Source organism: Tenebrio molitor, unplaced genomic scaffold, assembly GCF_963966145.1.
Source record: "Tenebrio molitor unplaced genomic scaffold, icTenMoli1.1 SCAFFOLD_50, whole genome shotgun sequence".
Lineage (NCBI taxonomy): Eukaryota > Metazoa > Arthropoda > Insecta > Coleoptera > Tenebrionidae > Tenebrio > Tenebrio molitor.
Genome location: NW_027184158.1, coordinates 114,250 through 131,572, shown reverse-complemented (window position 1 = coordinate 131,572; position 17,323 = coordinate 114,250).

Sequence of the window (17,323 nt, the reverse complement as noted above, 5' to 3'; positions counted from 1 at the left end):
TCTGCGAAACTCCCGCAACGAGCTGGAGATCTTCGCAGACGATCATGAACTCGACGCTTTGTTGGTCAGCGAGACCAACCTTAACGGCGGGATTGCGGACCCTAAAATCCGGGGTTATGAATTGTACCGCAGCGACCGTCCCCACGGTCCTGGAGGAGGAACAGCCATTTACGTGCGCCGCACACTCCCACACTACCAGATCGCGCTTCCCGTGCTCCATAACTTGGAAGCCACTGCGGTGAGAATCGAGACCGTTAACGGTCCATTGACGATCATCTCGTGCTACCACCCGCCGCAAATTCTGCTCCGGGAAAATGACATCACGGAAATATTAGATACCGGCGCCTCGGTCATCGCCGCGGGTGACTTCAACTGCAAGCACCAGATCTGGGGCAGTCGAAGGGCCAACCGCAACGGTCGAATTTTACTCGAGCTCGCGGACAACACAGACATGATAATCGAAGCTCCGCCGGAGCCGACGTACTATGATGCACGCGATTTTCACGCCGACATATTAGACATTGCACTCGTCAAAAATGTTCCATTTCAATTACGACTCCACGCTTCTCAGGCGCTCGACTCAGATCACGTGCCCGTCCTGATGCATATCGGTGACGAGGCAAACGACATTACAAACACACCCGTTCAAAACATCAATTGGCCGCGTTTTACGGAATTATTAATTCTCGAGTACGGACCTGTTCCCCGCATCAGGAATGTCGACGACCTTGAGCGCGCAGCTGGCACGCTCGAGCGTAAAATTACAACAGCGATGACTCACTCAACTCGAATTCGGGTCGAGCCGCGACACAAAAACAAAAACAATGTACCGCAATGGATCGTTGACCTCATCCGTGCGAAAAATCTTGCGAGGCGCCTAGCTCACCGGACTAGCGACGCCGTCGACAGGAGGAAGGCGAATCGTCTCGGCAATGAAGTCAAGTACGCGCTCATTGATCACCGCAATGATCAATGGGAAAGAAAACTCGAATCTCTCACTGCAGAGGACAACTCGATCTGGAGAATGGCGAAAGCGCTCCGCTCAAACAAAAAGCCACTACCACCGATTCACGGTACGCGAGGACTCGTTTTCTCGAATGAGGAGAAAGCGGAGGCGTTCGCCGACAGTTTGGAACTGCAATGCAGGCCGAACATCGAGGACGCCGACGTCGATCACATCGAGCGAATCGAGCATCAGGTGGAAGACATTCTGTCGAGACAAATAGAAACAAGCACTACACCAACTTCGCCGGCGGAGGTCCGAAAAATTATCGGGTCTCTCAAGGTGAAAAAAGCACCCGGACCAGATAACATTCCAAACAAAGCGGTGAAATTATTGCCGGACAGAGTTGTCGTCGCTCTGACCACAATAATCAACGCCAGCCTGCGACTCTGCCACTTTCCTTCTCGATGGAAAAAGGCCAACGTCATTTTCATTCCGAAGCCCGGGAAAGATCCGAAATTTCCCCAGAATCATCGGCCGATCAGTCTCCTATCCTCAATAGGAAAAGTTCTCGAAAAAGTTATTTTGACCCGTCTGGTCAGAGTGACTAACGAGAAACAAATTTTACCTGACGAACAATTTGGATTTCGCCCCCAACATTCGACGTCGGATCAAATCCTTCACGTTACCGAATTCATTGCGAAAAGCAACGGTCAACGGCATTCGACCGGCGCGATTTTTCTTGATGTGGCCAAAGCCTTTGACACAGTCTGGCACGGCGGGCTTGTTTACAAGCTCCACGTTGCTGGCGTGCCACTGGCGATGGTCAAACTGATCAACTCATTTCTTCAAAATCGAAACTTTCACGCAAAAATTGGGAATGTTTTCTCAACGGAACGCGACATCGAGGCAGGCGTCCCACAGGGCTCGGTGCTCTCACCGACTCTGTACGCAATCTTCACTGCCGACATTCCGAAGCCCGATCAAACAAAGATCGCGCTGTATGCAGACGACACTGCAATTCTCACTCCTGGTCGCCCGTAAAAATTACGGAGCGACTCCAGAGGGCGGTAGTGAGTCTGGAGACATGGTTTCGCCTCTGGCGAATCGATGTGAACCCAGACAAAAGCAGTGCGATTCTTTTCACCCGTCGGCGTTTTCACCGTCCGGTTGGCGAAATCGAAATGTTCGAACAACTCATTCCGTGGAAAAACGAGGTCCGGTACCTCGGCATTTCATTCGATAACCACCTCCGGTTCAACAATCAAGTCGAGCACGCGAAAACTCGCGGTCAGATGGTTCGAGGGCAGCTTAACTCGCTGGTCAATCGGCGAAGTAAGATGTCCATCAAGAACAAAATCACAATTTACCGTACAATGATCCGACCGTCCATGATGTACGGCTCTGCGATCTGGGGGACCGTGTCTCACACGCAACTCCAGAAGCTGCAGGTCGTGCAGAACAAATTCCTCCGAGCGGCTTTTAATGCCCCGTGGTTCGTCAGGAACACTCAACTCCATCGAGAAGCGAACCTCCCCACCATCAAAGAATTCCTGCTGGATGATGCACGGAAATTCTATGCGAAAGCGGCTGTACACCCGAACCACTCGTGCGCGAATCCGTCAATTACGACGAGAATGCCCCTATGCGGCACAAGCGGCCAAAATGTCTGCTCCTCCGACAGGACTGAGGCTCCTACACCTCCAGTCCTCCGACAAAATTTCCCCAGATTTTGTTCCAGAGCAATCGCAAGTTCTGGAGCAGAAATTAATGCATCACCACTAAGTGTGTTCCAGATTCCGCACCAGGGCCGACTTCAGTTCCGAGGACCAGGTTAACGGAATCCAAACCGGTAAATATTTGTAGCGATTAGGTTTCGATGTTCCATTGTTGCGTAGTTTCTTCATTTGTTTTCCGAGCGTTCCCCCATTTTTCTTCTGCTCCGACGAGGGTTTTTTTTTGCAGTTTTTTGCCCTCGTTGTCACGCAAAAGCGGGAGCATTCCGACGACGATCTAGGTTCTCTGCAGTCCCCATTTTCTCGCGATTTGTGTCTCTCACAACCCCACCCCCACACCGTAAACTCGACCTGCTGGATTCGCAACTGAAGGCCGATCAGCCAGAGTTTACGGTGACTCGATACTTGACAAGTCTGTCACAGCCCTACACATTACATGAGTAGGTGACTGCCAGCCATATTGGGGAAATAAGAGTCTAGGACTCGAACCCCGTAAAAAGTCAGACATGTTATTCCTTATTCCTTATATTCTATATCTCTTAGATTTGAAGATATGGGGGCTCAAAAGGTGCAGCTTTGATCTCATTTATTTTACATATTAAAAAAGATTTTGACTATTTGTCTTTTACTAGCCAGTGGCATAATAATGCTGAACGATTGTGATTAGGTTTGCAATTATTTTCTTCATTATTTCCAGCATTTCCAAGTACTAATTTTATGTCCGTTTTACCTCAAATAACGTATGGCAACATGGCTTTGATTTTTGTCTCTCATTTCCATGGATACAACAAAAATGAAATATTTGCAGGCTATTGCGATACATAGAATGTTTTTAGACGTTGCCACATTTAGTGTAACGAAGAGGTCCATATCTTCTACAAAAAAGAAGATTGATTTTTGTAAACATTTTTACCTGATATTTTAATAACCACTTAACAACATACTGCTAAGTTGTTCCGCGAATTTTGGGGCACCCAGTGTACAGTGAGCGGCAAAAGTATGGAATAAATTCCTTAAAAATTAAATAAAACCTTTTTCAAAAAAATCTTTGGACAAGTCAATTTTAGTTTATAAAAATACATATTTTAGTACCAAAGAAAATTCCAAGCAGTCATTTGTTTTCGAATGATGACGTCATCGCTAGTGTTTTTAAATCGAAACCCTCTATTTTTTTTCTTGATTCTGATAGCCCTTTTAATTGTCTAAATGACAGTATAAAAAATTTTTATCTTACATAAGGAAATTTTTGAGAAAAAAAATAATAAAGTTGGAAAAAATAAATTTTATAACGAACAAAAACTAGTCAAAAAATCAAGTAGTTAAATCAAACAGTCAAATGTTACTATCAATTTCATTCGTATGTGTTATTTGTTTTACAAAACGTTTCCGAAAATGACTCATTTAACAGAAACACGTCTAGAAATTTTAATTTTGATTGGGTGCGGGGATAAAACTAGATAAAACTAAAACAGGGGGAATTTCTTCATAAACTTGCTTATTGTCAACAAGCTGGGGGATGGCAATTCGAACATTTAATTCCATAATTTTAAGTACTTACTAACACAGTTTTTGACTTGTTTTTGTTTGTTATAAAATTTATTTTTTCCAAATTTATTATTTTTTTTCTCAAAAATTTCCTTATACAGGGTGTCTCAGCACAACTGCTGCACTGCTAAACATTGGATACAAAGTGTCATACTCGGCATTGAAATGTTTGTTAAAGGCTTTGTTTGGGTCGGTGTTGTTTACAACAATTTGGAGCGTTAAAGGGTGCAATTTTTTGAAGCTGCCAGATGTTCGGTTTTGCCTTGAAATTTTCTACCTAACTCGATCCCGACCGGCCGCAGTCCCGTAGCGAAAACTTTTCTAATAATATAATTTTAAAACATAACGGTAAAAATGAATTTCGTATTTGGTTTCTTAAATGATAGGTAATTGTATAAATTTGGCGCAATCCTCCTTATTGACCAACCGTACTCAGCTTTAGCATTATTTCCAACTTAACCAAATTGTTAATGCGGACCATGTTTGATTTTATTGTTTTGGATTTTTTTTTTTAATTTACATAGAGTGCATTTAAAACCGTCACTTTTCTTAAATTTTTATTTCGAGAGTAAGGATGTTTTCTGAATGCAATTAAAACTTTAATTATCGGAATCTCGACATTGTTGACATTGTCGACATTGTTGACAGCTCCCAATTTGTCGACATCTAGCTAATTGTCGACGCGTCGACAATGACATAGTCGACACAAATTGTCGACACCGCCCATCCCTGGTTGCTACGCAACCAACTATACCGAACACCAGAGATTTTGAAATAATATTAAAAATTGTTCCGATTGAAGGAATTGGTCTATCATGTGTTGCATTGGAAATGTCACGCACATTTCTAATGCTCTGATTGGCATAGAATAACTGCATTATGTGTATTTTTTCTTCAAACAACTTGACCATTTTGTTAAACTGTCAAGTACTTAGTTTCGTTACCTTGGTTACGTGATTACATACATGCATTGACCTGTGTTTTTTAAAACTGAACATAGGGAATAAGTATGGGCTATGTTCAATGTTAAAAAATGTCCCGGTATATGACGTTTATCTTGCTAACCATACAAACATTTACAAAGTTAAAGACAACATTTGGACGTAATTTATTATACTGGATGCTTTAACTCTTCCATAAAGAACTAAAACACGATCGGGATATTTTAGCAAGGTAATTTAGTTCACGCACGCTTTCTGTGTCTTCAAATAAATTGACGACTCTCTTAACCTTACATTTTGTAAAGCCTACATTTGGATAGTGTTCCACGAGAAAACGGACTGTGTCAGTGAAGTTCTTACAACACTCTCCATAGGCAAAATTTTTTTCCTTTTTCAACAATATTGAAATTTCTGCCGCTGTAGTCTATTTTTCGAGTACTTTCAATAAATTGTCAATGACGTTTCTAATAAAGCGCGCCCAATTTTGACAGACTTTAAAGGGTGTACAAAATGTCGCTTGGCAATTAATCATCAATTGTTTCAAAAGGTAACTGCTCAAATACGTTCAACTTTTAGATTAAATTTTTAACGACAAAATCTAATCTTTTCGTTGAATCAGACAATTGATTTACTTAATTGTTTGTGTATACCCCTATTTTTTAATGTTTAACAATCTAATAATAATCGCGCATAATTTTCAATAAAGAAAACATGTGTTAAAATTAATTTTTTTAATTTGAGGTAATTTTATTATTACTAACTGAACCTTCACGGTCTAAAATATCAGCATTTTAAATTTAATAAAAATCCGTTGGCAAAAACCCGAGATATTAGGCTCGAAAGTCTTAGCTGAGACAACCTGTATATGGTAAAAAAAAAATTATACTGACGTTTAGATAATTAAAAGGGCTATCAGAATCAAGAACAAAAATAGGGGGTTTCCATTTAAAAAAACTATCCATGACGTCATAACTCGAAAACAAATGACTGCTTGGAATTTTATTTTACATTAAAATATGTATTTTTATAAACTAAAATTGACCTGTCCAAAGATTTTTTTGAAAACAATTTTGTTTAATTTTTAATGAATTTATTCCATACTTTTGCCGCTCACTGTATATAAAAGCGCCTGTTCGTATCTTGGTTCAGGGAAAATTTGACTCGCCTCAGGCAATGGTTTCTTTTTCTGTTACTGAAATGCGACCGACGATGCACGCGCTCGACAAGTCAAACGGCCAATTATTTTTTCAGCGGTGACACATTTATTCTATTTACCTGGTTAATTTGGTCAGTTGGATTTAAGACTGGTATTGTTTTAATACATTTTTTGTCGCGTGTCATTCTCACAGAGTCGGATTCAGAATTAGGCATTACTGCGAGTCGGTATATATTATCTATATCTCGTAATTCTCGTATGTATCTCGTTTATCATTCCGAATGCTGTTAGCAAATGATATTTCCAAAGTATAATCGACTGATCGATTATTTGGTTATAATAATGTTTAAATTATTATTAGCTAAAAGCATTTTTTATAGCTATTTATGCACCAAGGGCGTTACAACGATGATTAAGGCTCCACGATCCCTCACGTAGCGCCTATACTAAATACATGGGAGTTATTTTTTTCGGAATTTTTCTACAAAATCAACTTTGAAGCAATGCTTGACTTTTGGTTGGTTAGTAGGCACCTAAACGGAGGTCGATAGCATATTATTTAAAAAAAAAGTATAACAATTAATTTGTAATTAAATAAAAACGCGAAATCATTTTTTTCGGATTTTTTTGTCCTGGAACGTTTTTTCGCGGTAAGTAAACACTCATTTGATAGATAATTAAAATACGGAGGTCGATAACATTTTATTTTTTCGTTTACTGTCGTAGTTTTTTTGTTATTTATAAAAAATAAATCCGAAAATAGGCAACCAAAAGTACTTAAGACGACGCGGCCCTCGCCGCTCGGACATGGTTTATGGCTAGTGAGAGCGACTTACGCAGGTCCTTATATTATAACGCACTAATACTTTTATGACCGAGGGTTCGGTCAGTCCATTGCTTTGGGCTGTCATTTATTACAGGGGGTCTTCAAGGCATTTGTGCTCTGCAATTTTTGCGATATTATAAAAACAGGTCGCACTGATCAGGATTTTCATTGATTCGCGTGCCATAAATATTATGCGCCATTTTTGATGAAAGAATGAATGAACATGTTTTTGTGCGAGAAATATACAGTGAATTTTTTTTATCAATGAACCATAGGGAACAATTTTATTTAATGAAACATTTATAATCTAAATTATAAATTTTAAAGTAAAGAGGTTGACAAATATTTTAGTATTTTAAATGCTCAAACGCCTCAAACTCTTTACCAAATGCCGCTAAATAGTAACCTAATCGGTCTCCAAATCCGTCGAATAATAATATTTATAAAATTATTACACTGTTTTTCTTTTGATTTTCCTCTTTTGTTAACTGTAGTTGGTTGCAAAAAAAAAAACCGGAAACTGTCAGAATAAAATTGGCACATTTTTATGGTGTGAAACCTTGCGAGAGAGAGGTTAGAATTATGATCAAAATTCAATGACAATTTTAGAAATTATTTGATAGGTATTGTCAAGTAGACAATTAATTGACAAATGGACAAAACCAAATTGTACCAACTGTATTTCACTATTTCTCAAAACTATTTCCTATCTCTATTAAATGTCAAAGTGAGGTAAATATGAAATAGTTTTGAGAAATAGTGAAATACCATTGACCAAAAAAGAAAACAAAAGAAAAACACTGTTATATTATAATAAATTAAAATGGTCCAATAATATGAACTCCCAAAATTCATTCAGTTTTGTTACTTTCACTTTGAGATAGATAGGAATGTACTGTCGCGAGCAATAAATTTTGGTCGTCAATGTCATTTCAAAATTTGGTTAGATTGTCACACATTAAAAATTTTTCCCTGCCTGATTTTGCTCATGTCAACAAAGTGTCAAAAAAATGAGAAAAAATTACAATTAATGTCATACAACGTGATGAGAGGTTATGATATTTACGGCTGTTTTACAATGGAGCATTTTCGATTGCGTCAAAGAATGACCTTGACAATCAAAATTTATTGCTCGCGACTGTAGCTAGATACTGTTATTTTTATTTATTTTTTTTTAATTTTAAACCTACCTCTTCTCACCGTTATTACCGTACCGTACAGTTACTTGGGGATGATTAGTGGTCCTAGGTAAGTACCTAGAAGGACCGGGAAAATCCAATAATCCATTTGTTATCGAAAGAGTCAAAATTCCTGGTACACATTATAAAATTTCCAGTATGGACTATCAAGCTGCAAACGTTTGGAACCATCGAAATCAGGTATTATTTACGACATTTGTGTTGGTTCTTGCTGTTATGAAATAAAAACTTTATTAATTATGATTGAGTGGTTGATTGATCAGAAAATTAACTTGTTTTATAGGTAGGTATAGATAAGTACATGGTTATGATTTATAATTTATAAGTCTTTTTTTAAGATGCTTCTTATAGGTAAATTTCGGCTACTTCTCGAGTCAGTTATTTCGGGCAACATTCCATTCAAATATGTAACATACTCGTATTTCTAAAGTATCTATCATTTTATCGTACCAGTATTTAGAATCATCTTCAATAACACGATACATATTTTAAGTCACATTGTGTAGGTACAATAAAATAACATTTTTGGAGATTGCTCATAAGCAGTTGACCTTGAACCTGGTATATATAAGTGTCATTTTCTTTTAATAATATTTTATTATCATCCCTGGGAATCATTTCCAAATATTTAAAAAAAAATTCTATTGCCGTTTTGATGTCGGTGTTTCGAGCAGCAAATGGACATTTGATTTCAACAATTGAGTCCAAATAAACCAATCCATCTGGTGATGCCCCCAAAACTGTTTTCTCAATGTCTACAAATAAACCGCACGAACATAGACCCGTTATTTCTTCCAATTTTTGTTTTGCTTTTTCTTCGTTGTCAATACCCCATTGCAGTGATTCAGGTAATTTTTTAAATTTTAATTTTTCGAGGCGACATAAAATATCTTTTATCGTATTTGCAGTGTCTGTGGTAATTTTCATATTTATTATTCTTCCAAGAATATAATCTCCAGTGGTTTCTAAGCCAGCCGATTACTGGCAATATCTGGATTCATACGACCATAATGGGTCCTATTAAAATCCTCGAAGATTATCAATATTTTTCTTGTAAATATTCAAGTAACTTCTTAGTGCACAGGACAAAATGCAAAACTTCACGAACAATTGGTAAATGTTTTTTTTTTTACCTACAATATGAAGATGCAGGTATAATAAGTGAAACGACCCTTCCAAATGTTTACCAAAAATATTGCAGGTAAACAAGAAGGTAGAGAATATCGACATCGACATAATGTTATTACTTACTACAATTTTTTCAGATAACCAACTTATCAACTTTCATTAATTAATTTCTTTTATTATTTTAATAAAAATAAAAAAATAGATTTTATCCAACATTCAATAGTAATATCGTGTTTTACTAGTTAGTTTTAATTGAGTAAACTGGGCTATAACTAGTCTGTTGTTATAACCCACGTTGCCATTTGCACCGTGGGTTATAACATACATAACCCACGTTGCCATTAGCACCGTGGGTTATTAACGTCCATAACCCATCGGGAGCAGAATTTCATCAATAATGTCATTATCTAAAAATTTTGGAATATTGGATAAAACGTTGTATGGCATACGTGGGTTATTAAGTACTACCCACTCGAGGTAATAACCTACTCGGGCAAGCCCTCGTAGGTTACAAATACCTCTCGTGGGTAATATCTTAAATAACCCACTTATACCATAAATAACTATTTAACGCCTTATCTAAATGAATAAAAATTCGAATTGAGTTAATTTTAAAATATTAACAATGCAAAATTATAACTATTTTTTTAGTATTTGGCTGACCTCTTTGATGTCTAGGATCCACTAATTCTGGAAGAAAGTCCCAATTTCAAATTTATCAGTTTCATGCCAGAATCTATCGTCCCTTTTAATTATGCAATATTTTAAATCAGAATTGATTTTCTCTTTCGTAGCAGTATATAAACAACGAAGTACAAATATCACGATTGGTGATATTTGTGGTACTCGTACCTAATTATAATAAGGATGCGATGTTTTTAATTTTATATGGTTTTCATGATCCATCGTTAAATAAATCAGTAATGTTATTTTTGATATCTTCTTCAATTGTTAATTCACGTGTGGAATATGGTCACTTTATTGCAAGAATTGCATCCGAATTTATTAATCCATCTCTTTGCTAAAAATGATTTATATTTATCAATAAACATGGCACAACTTTTAACATTCAACCCGATAATGTGCTCCAATTTTTCTGTCGCTTTGTTTTGTCACAGAATTTCGAATGGATTATTTTTCTGAATACAAAATTTCTTTTACCGTATTTGTAGTCTCAGTATTCGGAAATAATGGTTTATGGGATAACGGGAACGGGTTTGTTGGCCGTCGTCAGTGTCGGCATTTCTACCTGACAGAAATGCATGCATTTTATGCATGCATAACTTCTGCTCGAAGGACCCCCGGCAAATTGATTGACACCCGTCAGAATTTACAGAGTATACAACCCACATTCCCCGAAACTGGAATTTTATTTTACTCCACTGGAGCCTTAAGCCCGGAGAACGATGAATCCAGCTCGAGGGCTTTAGTCCGAGAGATGGATATCGCTCGATGGGCGTAATCATTCGGTGACGCCGTGGTGCATACAAGATTTTATTTTTCACTATGGGTGTTCTTTAAAAAAAAATTGGCATCCATGCAATTACGAATTGATGAGGGCGTTATGAATTCATTACGCCGGCTTCTTCTTATTACGTCCGCTTATTCTTATTACATTGAGAGTTGGCAACACAGCCTGGTCTGTCGTTTGCGTTCTGTTTTCTCTGTGATTAATTCTTCTTTTAAGTTATTTAAGTGCGATTTAATTGTTGAATTGTGCTTGATAAGTGAATTGAAGGTAGGCATTTACTATTTATTGTGTTTGAATTGAAGTTTTCGCTTTAATTTTTTCAATAATAACAATTGTTTTTGTACTTCAATTTATCAGCTAGTGCGCGATAAGCGACTGGCTGTGTGTTAATTCTTGCTGGCGCTATTATAACTTGTTATAATAATTTTGTACAAATAGTCTGTTCCGTTTGGAAGGGTGTTGCTAGTTTAAGCACCTCGCTTCGCTTCGCATTCATAGAAGATCTTCTCACTTGAAGTTATTGTGCTTGAACTGTGAAAGCGTTTTTCAGTGCTCTCCTTTGTCTCCGATTGATCCGACTGTTCCTTTAGAAGATAATGTGTTTTTGAAGTATGTGAGGAATATTGTTAATAATGCTATACAGCCCCTTCGAGAAGAAATTTTTAAATTACAGAAATCTGCTGCAATACCACATGAGGTACAACCATCGATGTCTTATGCTGCTAAGGTTCAACAGTCTTCTGATAACAATGTTATCTTCAAGCCCAAATCTGCTAAACAATTTGTAACACAGACGAAGTCTGAAATCTTGAAATCAATTAATCCATTGCATGAAAACATTGACATTACTAGAGTAAAGGTGGCTTCAAATGGTGGGTTAATTATTGGTTGTTCTGGGAGAGAAGATGGAGATAAACTTATAAAAGTTGCTGAAACGAAATTGTCAGCTAAATATGACATTAAGAAGTTGGCTCCGGTTCTGCCTCGTCTTAGAATTGTGGGCATATCTGAGGATATTGGTAATTCCGAATTTCTTGATTACTTCAGGAAACAAAATTCGAGTGTAATCACTAATCACTGATGGCTCTGTCGTCAATTTGCATAGATTTTGGGCTATAAAGAAAAACGGTAAAATTTTTCAAGCTGAAATTTCTGTTGATTTGGATACATATAAATGTTTGCTTGAATGTGGCCATGTGCTTGTTGGTTTGAGTAGTTGTTCTGTTTATGACGCGGTCTCCGTGACTAGGTGTTACAGATGCCACGGTTTTAACCATAGTGCTAAATTTTGTAAGAACAATCCATTGTGCCCTTTTTGTGGTAAATCTCATGAAGAAAATGCTTGCGTAGGTGCTGATAATGAAACTAATCCCAAATGGCGCAACTGTAAGAACATTCGCATGTCGCAAAAATTAGATATTGACTGTAATCATGCAACATTTGAGCATGAGAAATGTTTTGCTTTCAAACTTGCCACGGCGAAGTTCAAAGAAAATCTGTTTGGCATCACAACTGAGCTGCCTGTGAGCAAAATTTCTGATGGACAGCACTCTGTGGCTGGTGATAGCTCTAATAAGTGACTAACTAATCTTTCTTCCAATCAGTGTGATAAAATAATTGACACTTTTTCAATATTTTATCAAAATGTACGTGGCCTTAACACCAAATTGGTGCAATTTTATAATGCTGTATCTGTTCTTGATGTTGACGTGGTTGCTGTGACGGAAACATGGTTAAAAGACGATGTATTATCTACCGAATTGTTTTCCTCTGATTATATTGTGTTCAGAAAGGATCGTAATTTTAGTAGAACTCATCAGTCCAGAGGTGGTGGCGTTGCTCGGGCTGTTAGATCTACATTGTCAGTGAAGCTGATGGATGTAGATTTAGCCTTTGATAATCTACCGGAAATTGATTTCATTTGTGTTAAGGTTCATAATGTCAACTCCACTATCTACATTTGTCTTGTATATATTCCTCCTGGTCTGACTTTGCATAGATATCATGAATTTTCTTATGCTTTCCTTTCCTTGCGGTTTCTGCATGGTTCTAAAATAATTTTCTTGGGTGATTTTAATGTCACTGAATACATTACCTTTTTGAATTTAGATCAACTTCGGGGTAATGCAGTTCCGATTTTTCATATTTTAAGTGAGTTATCTATTCAGCAGCATAACTCTATTACTAATGATAATGATCGGCTACTCGATTTGGTTCTGTCGAATTTACATTGTAGTGTGACCAGGGGTGAGGAGGGTCTTGTCCCTGAGGATCCTCATCATCCATCTCTTTTGGTATCCATTGACGTTAGAATCAAGATAAGGAAGTTCATTTATGGTGTTGATGATGGTGATAATTTTAATTTTAGGGCAATTGATATGGAGATGGTGCGTAACGAACTTCTTCTTATAGATTGGTCTTTTCTTGAGAGCTATGAGGATGTCGATTTGACATGTCATGGTTTCTACAATAAGTTATTTGAGCTGTTTGACTTAATTGTTCCAAAGAAAAAAAAACGTAGGCATAATTATCCGCCTTGGTTTTCGTATGAGCTTATTAAGAAAATTAAGTTGAAACACAGAATATTGAAGAAATTTAGGGTATCTGGCAAACTGTGTGATCTGGAGAAATATAGAATGTTACGTCGAGATATTAAAGGTGATATTAAAAGGCAGTATGATCAATACGTTGCTAAAGCTGAGGCTGACATAAAGAGAGATCCTAATAAGTTCTGGCAGTTCGTCAAATTCAAACAGAACGGTACTGGTATTCCTCTTAATATGACTTTTTCTGGAGCGGAAGTTTCTGGCGCTGATGAGATTACGGGAGCTTTTGCTAATTATTTTGAGTCTGCTTATTGCGAAAAAGCTTCAGTCATACAGTCATCTGTTGAAGAATGGAGTACATCTTGTAATTTCTTCTTAAATGCTGTTAACGAACAAAATGTTTTGAATGCAATATCCAAACTTAAGTTGACCAGTTCACAGCTGGTCCTGATATGATCCCATCATTTCTAATCCGTGAATGTGTTGAGGTTTTCGTTTCTCCTTTGGTAGTGATTTTCAACTTGTGTTTGAAGACTAATGCGTTTCCTGCAATTTGGAAAACTGCAAGGGTTGTGCCGGTTTTTAAGAAGGGTGATCGCAGTTGCATTGAAAATTATCGGCCTGTTTCGATCTGCAGCAATTTTTCTAAAGTATTTGAATTCATAATATCAGATACCTTGTCTTTTCATTTTAAAAGTTATATCACAGAGTCACAACATGGCTTTGTGAGAGGTAGGTCAACGATATCCAATTTATGTACTTTCACACAGTATGTAGCTAATTCAATGGATCTGGGCCTCCAAACTGATGTGATATATACTGATTTTTCAAAAGCTTTTGATAGGCTGGACCATGAAATCCTTGTCAGAAAGCTGGAGACATTGGGTTGCTCTTCTAACTTTGTAAATTTTTTGTATTCTTACCTGAGTGGTCGTAAACAGTTTGTTAGTGTTCATGGACACCGCTCTAATGTTTTTGATTGCTCCTCTGGTGTGCCTCAAGGATCTGTGTTGGGACCGCTACTCTTCAATATTTTTATTAATGACATAATTGAGGATCTTTCAGTATCCTGTTTGCTGTACGCAGATGATATGAAGATTTTTACGTCTATTAAAGAATTTGGTGATTGTGTCAGGTTACAGGATAATATTGATTTAATCTCCACTTGGTGCATACGAAATAGCCTTCAGTTAAATATAACCAAATGTATTGTAATGACTCTTAGTAATAAAAAACAAAAGATTGAATTTGATTATAATATTGATGGTGCTGTTTTGGAGAGACCTGAATTGGTTTCTGACTTGGGAGTGCTGTTTGATAATAAGCTGTCTTTTACAGGCCACATCAACTCTGTTATAAAAAAATCCTGGAAGACCTATGGCTATATTATTAGGAATACCAGAGATTTCTCTAATATCTCCACATTAATATACTTATTTCAATCATTTGTCAGAAGTAAACTTGAATATGCGTCGATTGTTTGGTTTCCTCATCATGCTGTTCACATTGCTAGTATTGAACATTTGCAGCGTAGATTCTTAAAATACTTGTGTTTCAGAGACGATGGACGCTATCCTCCTATTGGATATTCACAGACCATTTTATTAGAACGTTTCTCGTTTAAAACTTTATCTGAACGCAATAAATTAATGAATTTATTGTTCTTGTACAAAATCGTTCATAACTTGATTGACTGCTGTTCTCTGCTCAGTCAGATTAATTTTTGTGTTGGTAAGCATTCTATTACTACTCGTAGTAAAAACTTATTCTATTTATCAACTCCGAGAACGGATTTTCTTAAATTTTCTCCTTTGAACAACATGCTCAATATTTCCAACTCTGTCGGTGATCTTGTTGATCTGTTCTCCTGTAGCATTGAAGTGTTAAAATCGTTGGATTTGTCGGATATTTAATTTGTATAGGTCGAATTATACGTGCTCTTTAATTGGGATTTTCCTGTTGAGCATGAAATTAATAATAATAATAATAATAATAATAATAATAATAATAATTACGCCCTGTTATTATTCCCCGGTTGTTATGGACATGTTTACGTATTTCGTATCCTAGGAGTTATCATGCAATTATACTAAAGTGAAAAATAAAATTATTTGTGGTTCATAAACTAAATCAGTGGTTACATAGACATTATTAGTTACCAACTTACCAATCTAATATGATTTTAAAAGCCGTAATTTTAATATACAGAGTCGCTACAAAGTATGGCAACAGTTAAATATCTCGACAATGGTTTCTTGGAAATCCTTGAGATTGATTTAAATTCTATTCTTTGCAATTTTTTCAGTTTTATACCTTCATTTGTTTTCGAGATACAAAGCTAACTAGAATTTTTTTAAATGGCAACAGGGGTTGATTTTATGATTATTGAAGAGATTTTTTTTCTGAATTCAACGATGTATCACATGTAATAATAGTTTACATAACAACCCTAATTTTTTTTTTTTAATTTAATTCAAAAATAAATAAACGTAGCTACCGTTTGAGGCTCTTTTTATTAAACCTATCAAACCGTTTGTTGAAATTCTTTGAAATTTGCTACGGAGTTAAGGGCATTTAAATTCTATAATTTGTAATTTTTTTTTGAGTTTAATACCTTCATTTGTTTTCGAGATACAAAACTAACTTGAATTTTTTTAAATGGCAACAGGGATTAATTTCATGATAAAGAGTGTTTTTTTTTAATTCAACACTGTATCACATAAAGACCGTTTCATTTTTTGTGTGTCATCAAAAGTGTCATCACTTCAGCACAGCTTCGTTTCCTATCACCATATCCAATCATCATTAGAACTTCTATCCGCTCGGTTTCACTTAAATAAGGCATTTTTATAATAAATAAATAAGTAATAAATAAATTAATAATAGAAACTGTTTTCAAAGATAACTGTTTATTTTTGAATTAAAATTTAATTTTTTTTTTTGACCATTTTTATGTAAACTATTATTACATGTGATACATCGTTGAATTCAGAAAAAAAACCTCTTTTCAAAAATCATTAAATTAACCCCTATTGCCATTTAAAAAAAATCAAGTTAGCCTTGTATCTCGAAAACAAATGAAGGTATAAAACTGAAAAAATTGGAAAGAATAGAATTTAAACGCTCTTAACTCCTTACCAAATTTCAAGGATTTCCGAGAAACCATTCTCGAGATATTTAACTGTTGCCATACTTTGTAGCGACCCTGTATAATTATCTGAGCCGGCCCTGCTTATAGGCTGCAACACAGCGCTTGGTTCTAGTTAGTCAGTGATGGAGTGATGTGGAAATGCATGTTGTCGTACGGAAAACTGAATTGGTCGTGCATATAGCTTTAGGCTACTCCCGGCCAAATAAAGATTGGACCCACTTATACATGTGTGTCCTATTGACTTAAAAACTACTTGACCGATTTTGCTGAAAATTTCACAGTTTGTTCGTATTAGTGCCGGGGTCATTTAAGGAGTGGTTTGAATGAAATCGATGAAAATCTCGGAAATTTTTACAGTTTCTTATTAGTGCTGAGCACAGAAATGGTGAGAGTGGTTTGAATGAAATCCGATAGGTAGCGCTAGCGCTGTTTGATAATTTGACAGTGTTACTCGAAGATTGGATTTATTCAGATTTCGCCTGCTGTTGAATATCGATAAAATTAAGTGATTTTTATACAATTTGACACAATTTTGTAAGTATATTCTGTTGTTAATTCAAAATTGAATAGGTATGCTCCTGTCTTTGTTGGAACTTAAATAAAGTTTGCACATTGCTAAGCACTATTATCCGTTCACGATTGTTTCAAATTCGGGCTGTCTATGAAAATTTGACATTTTGG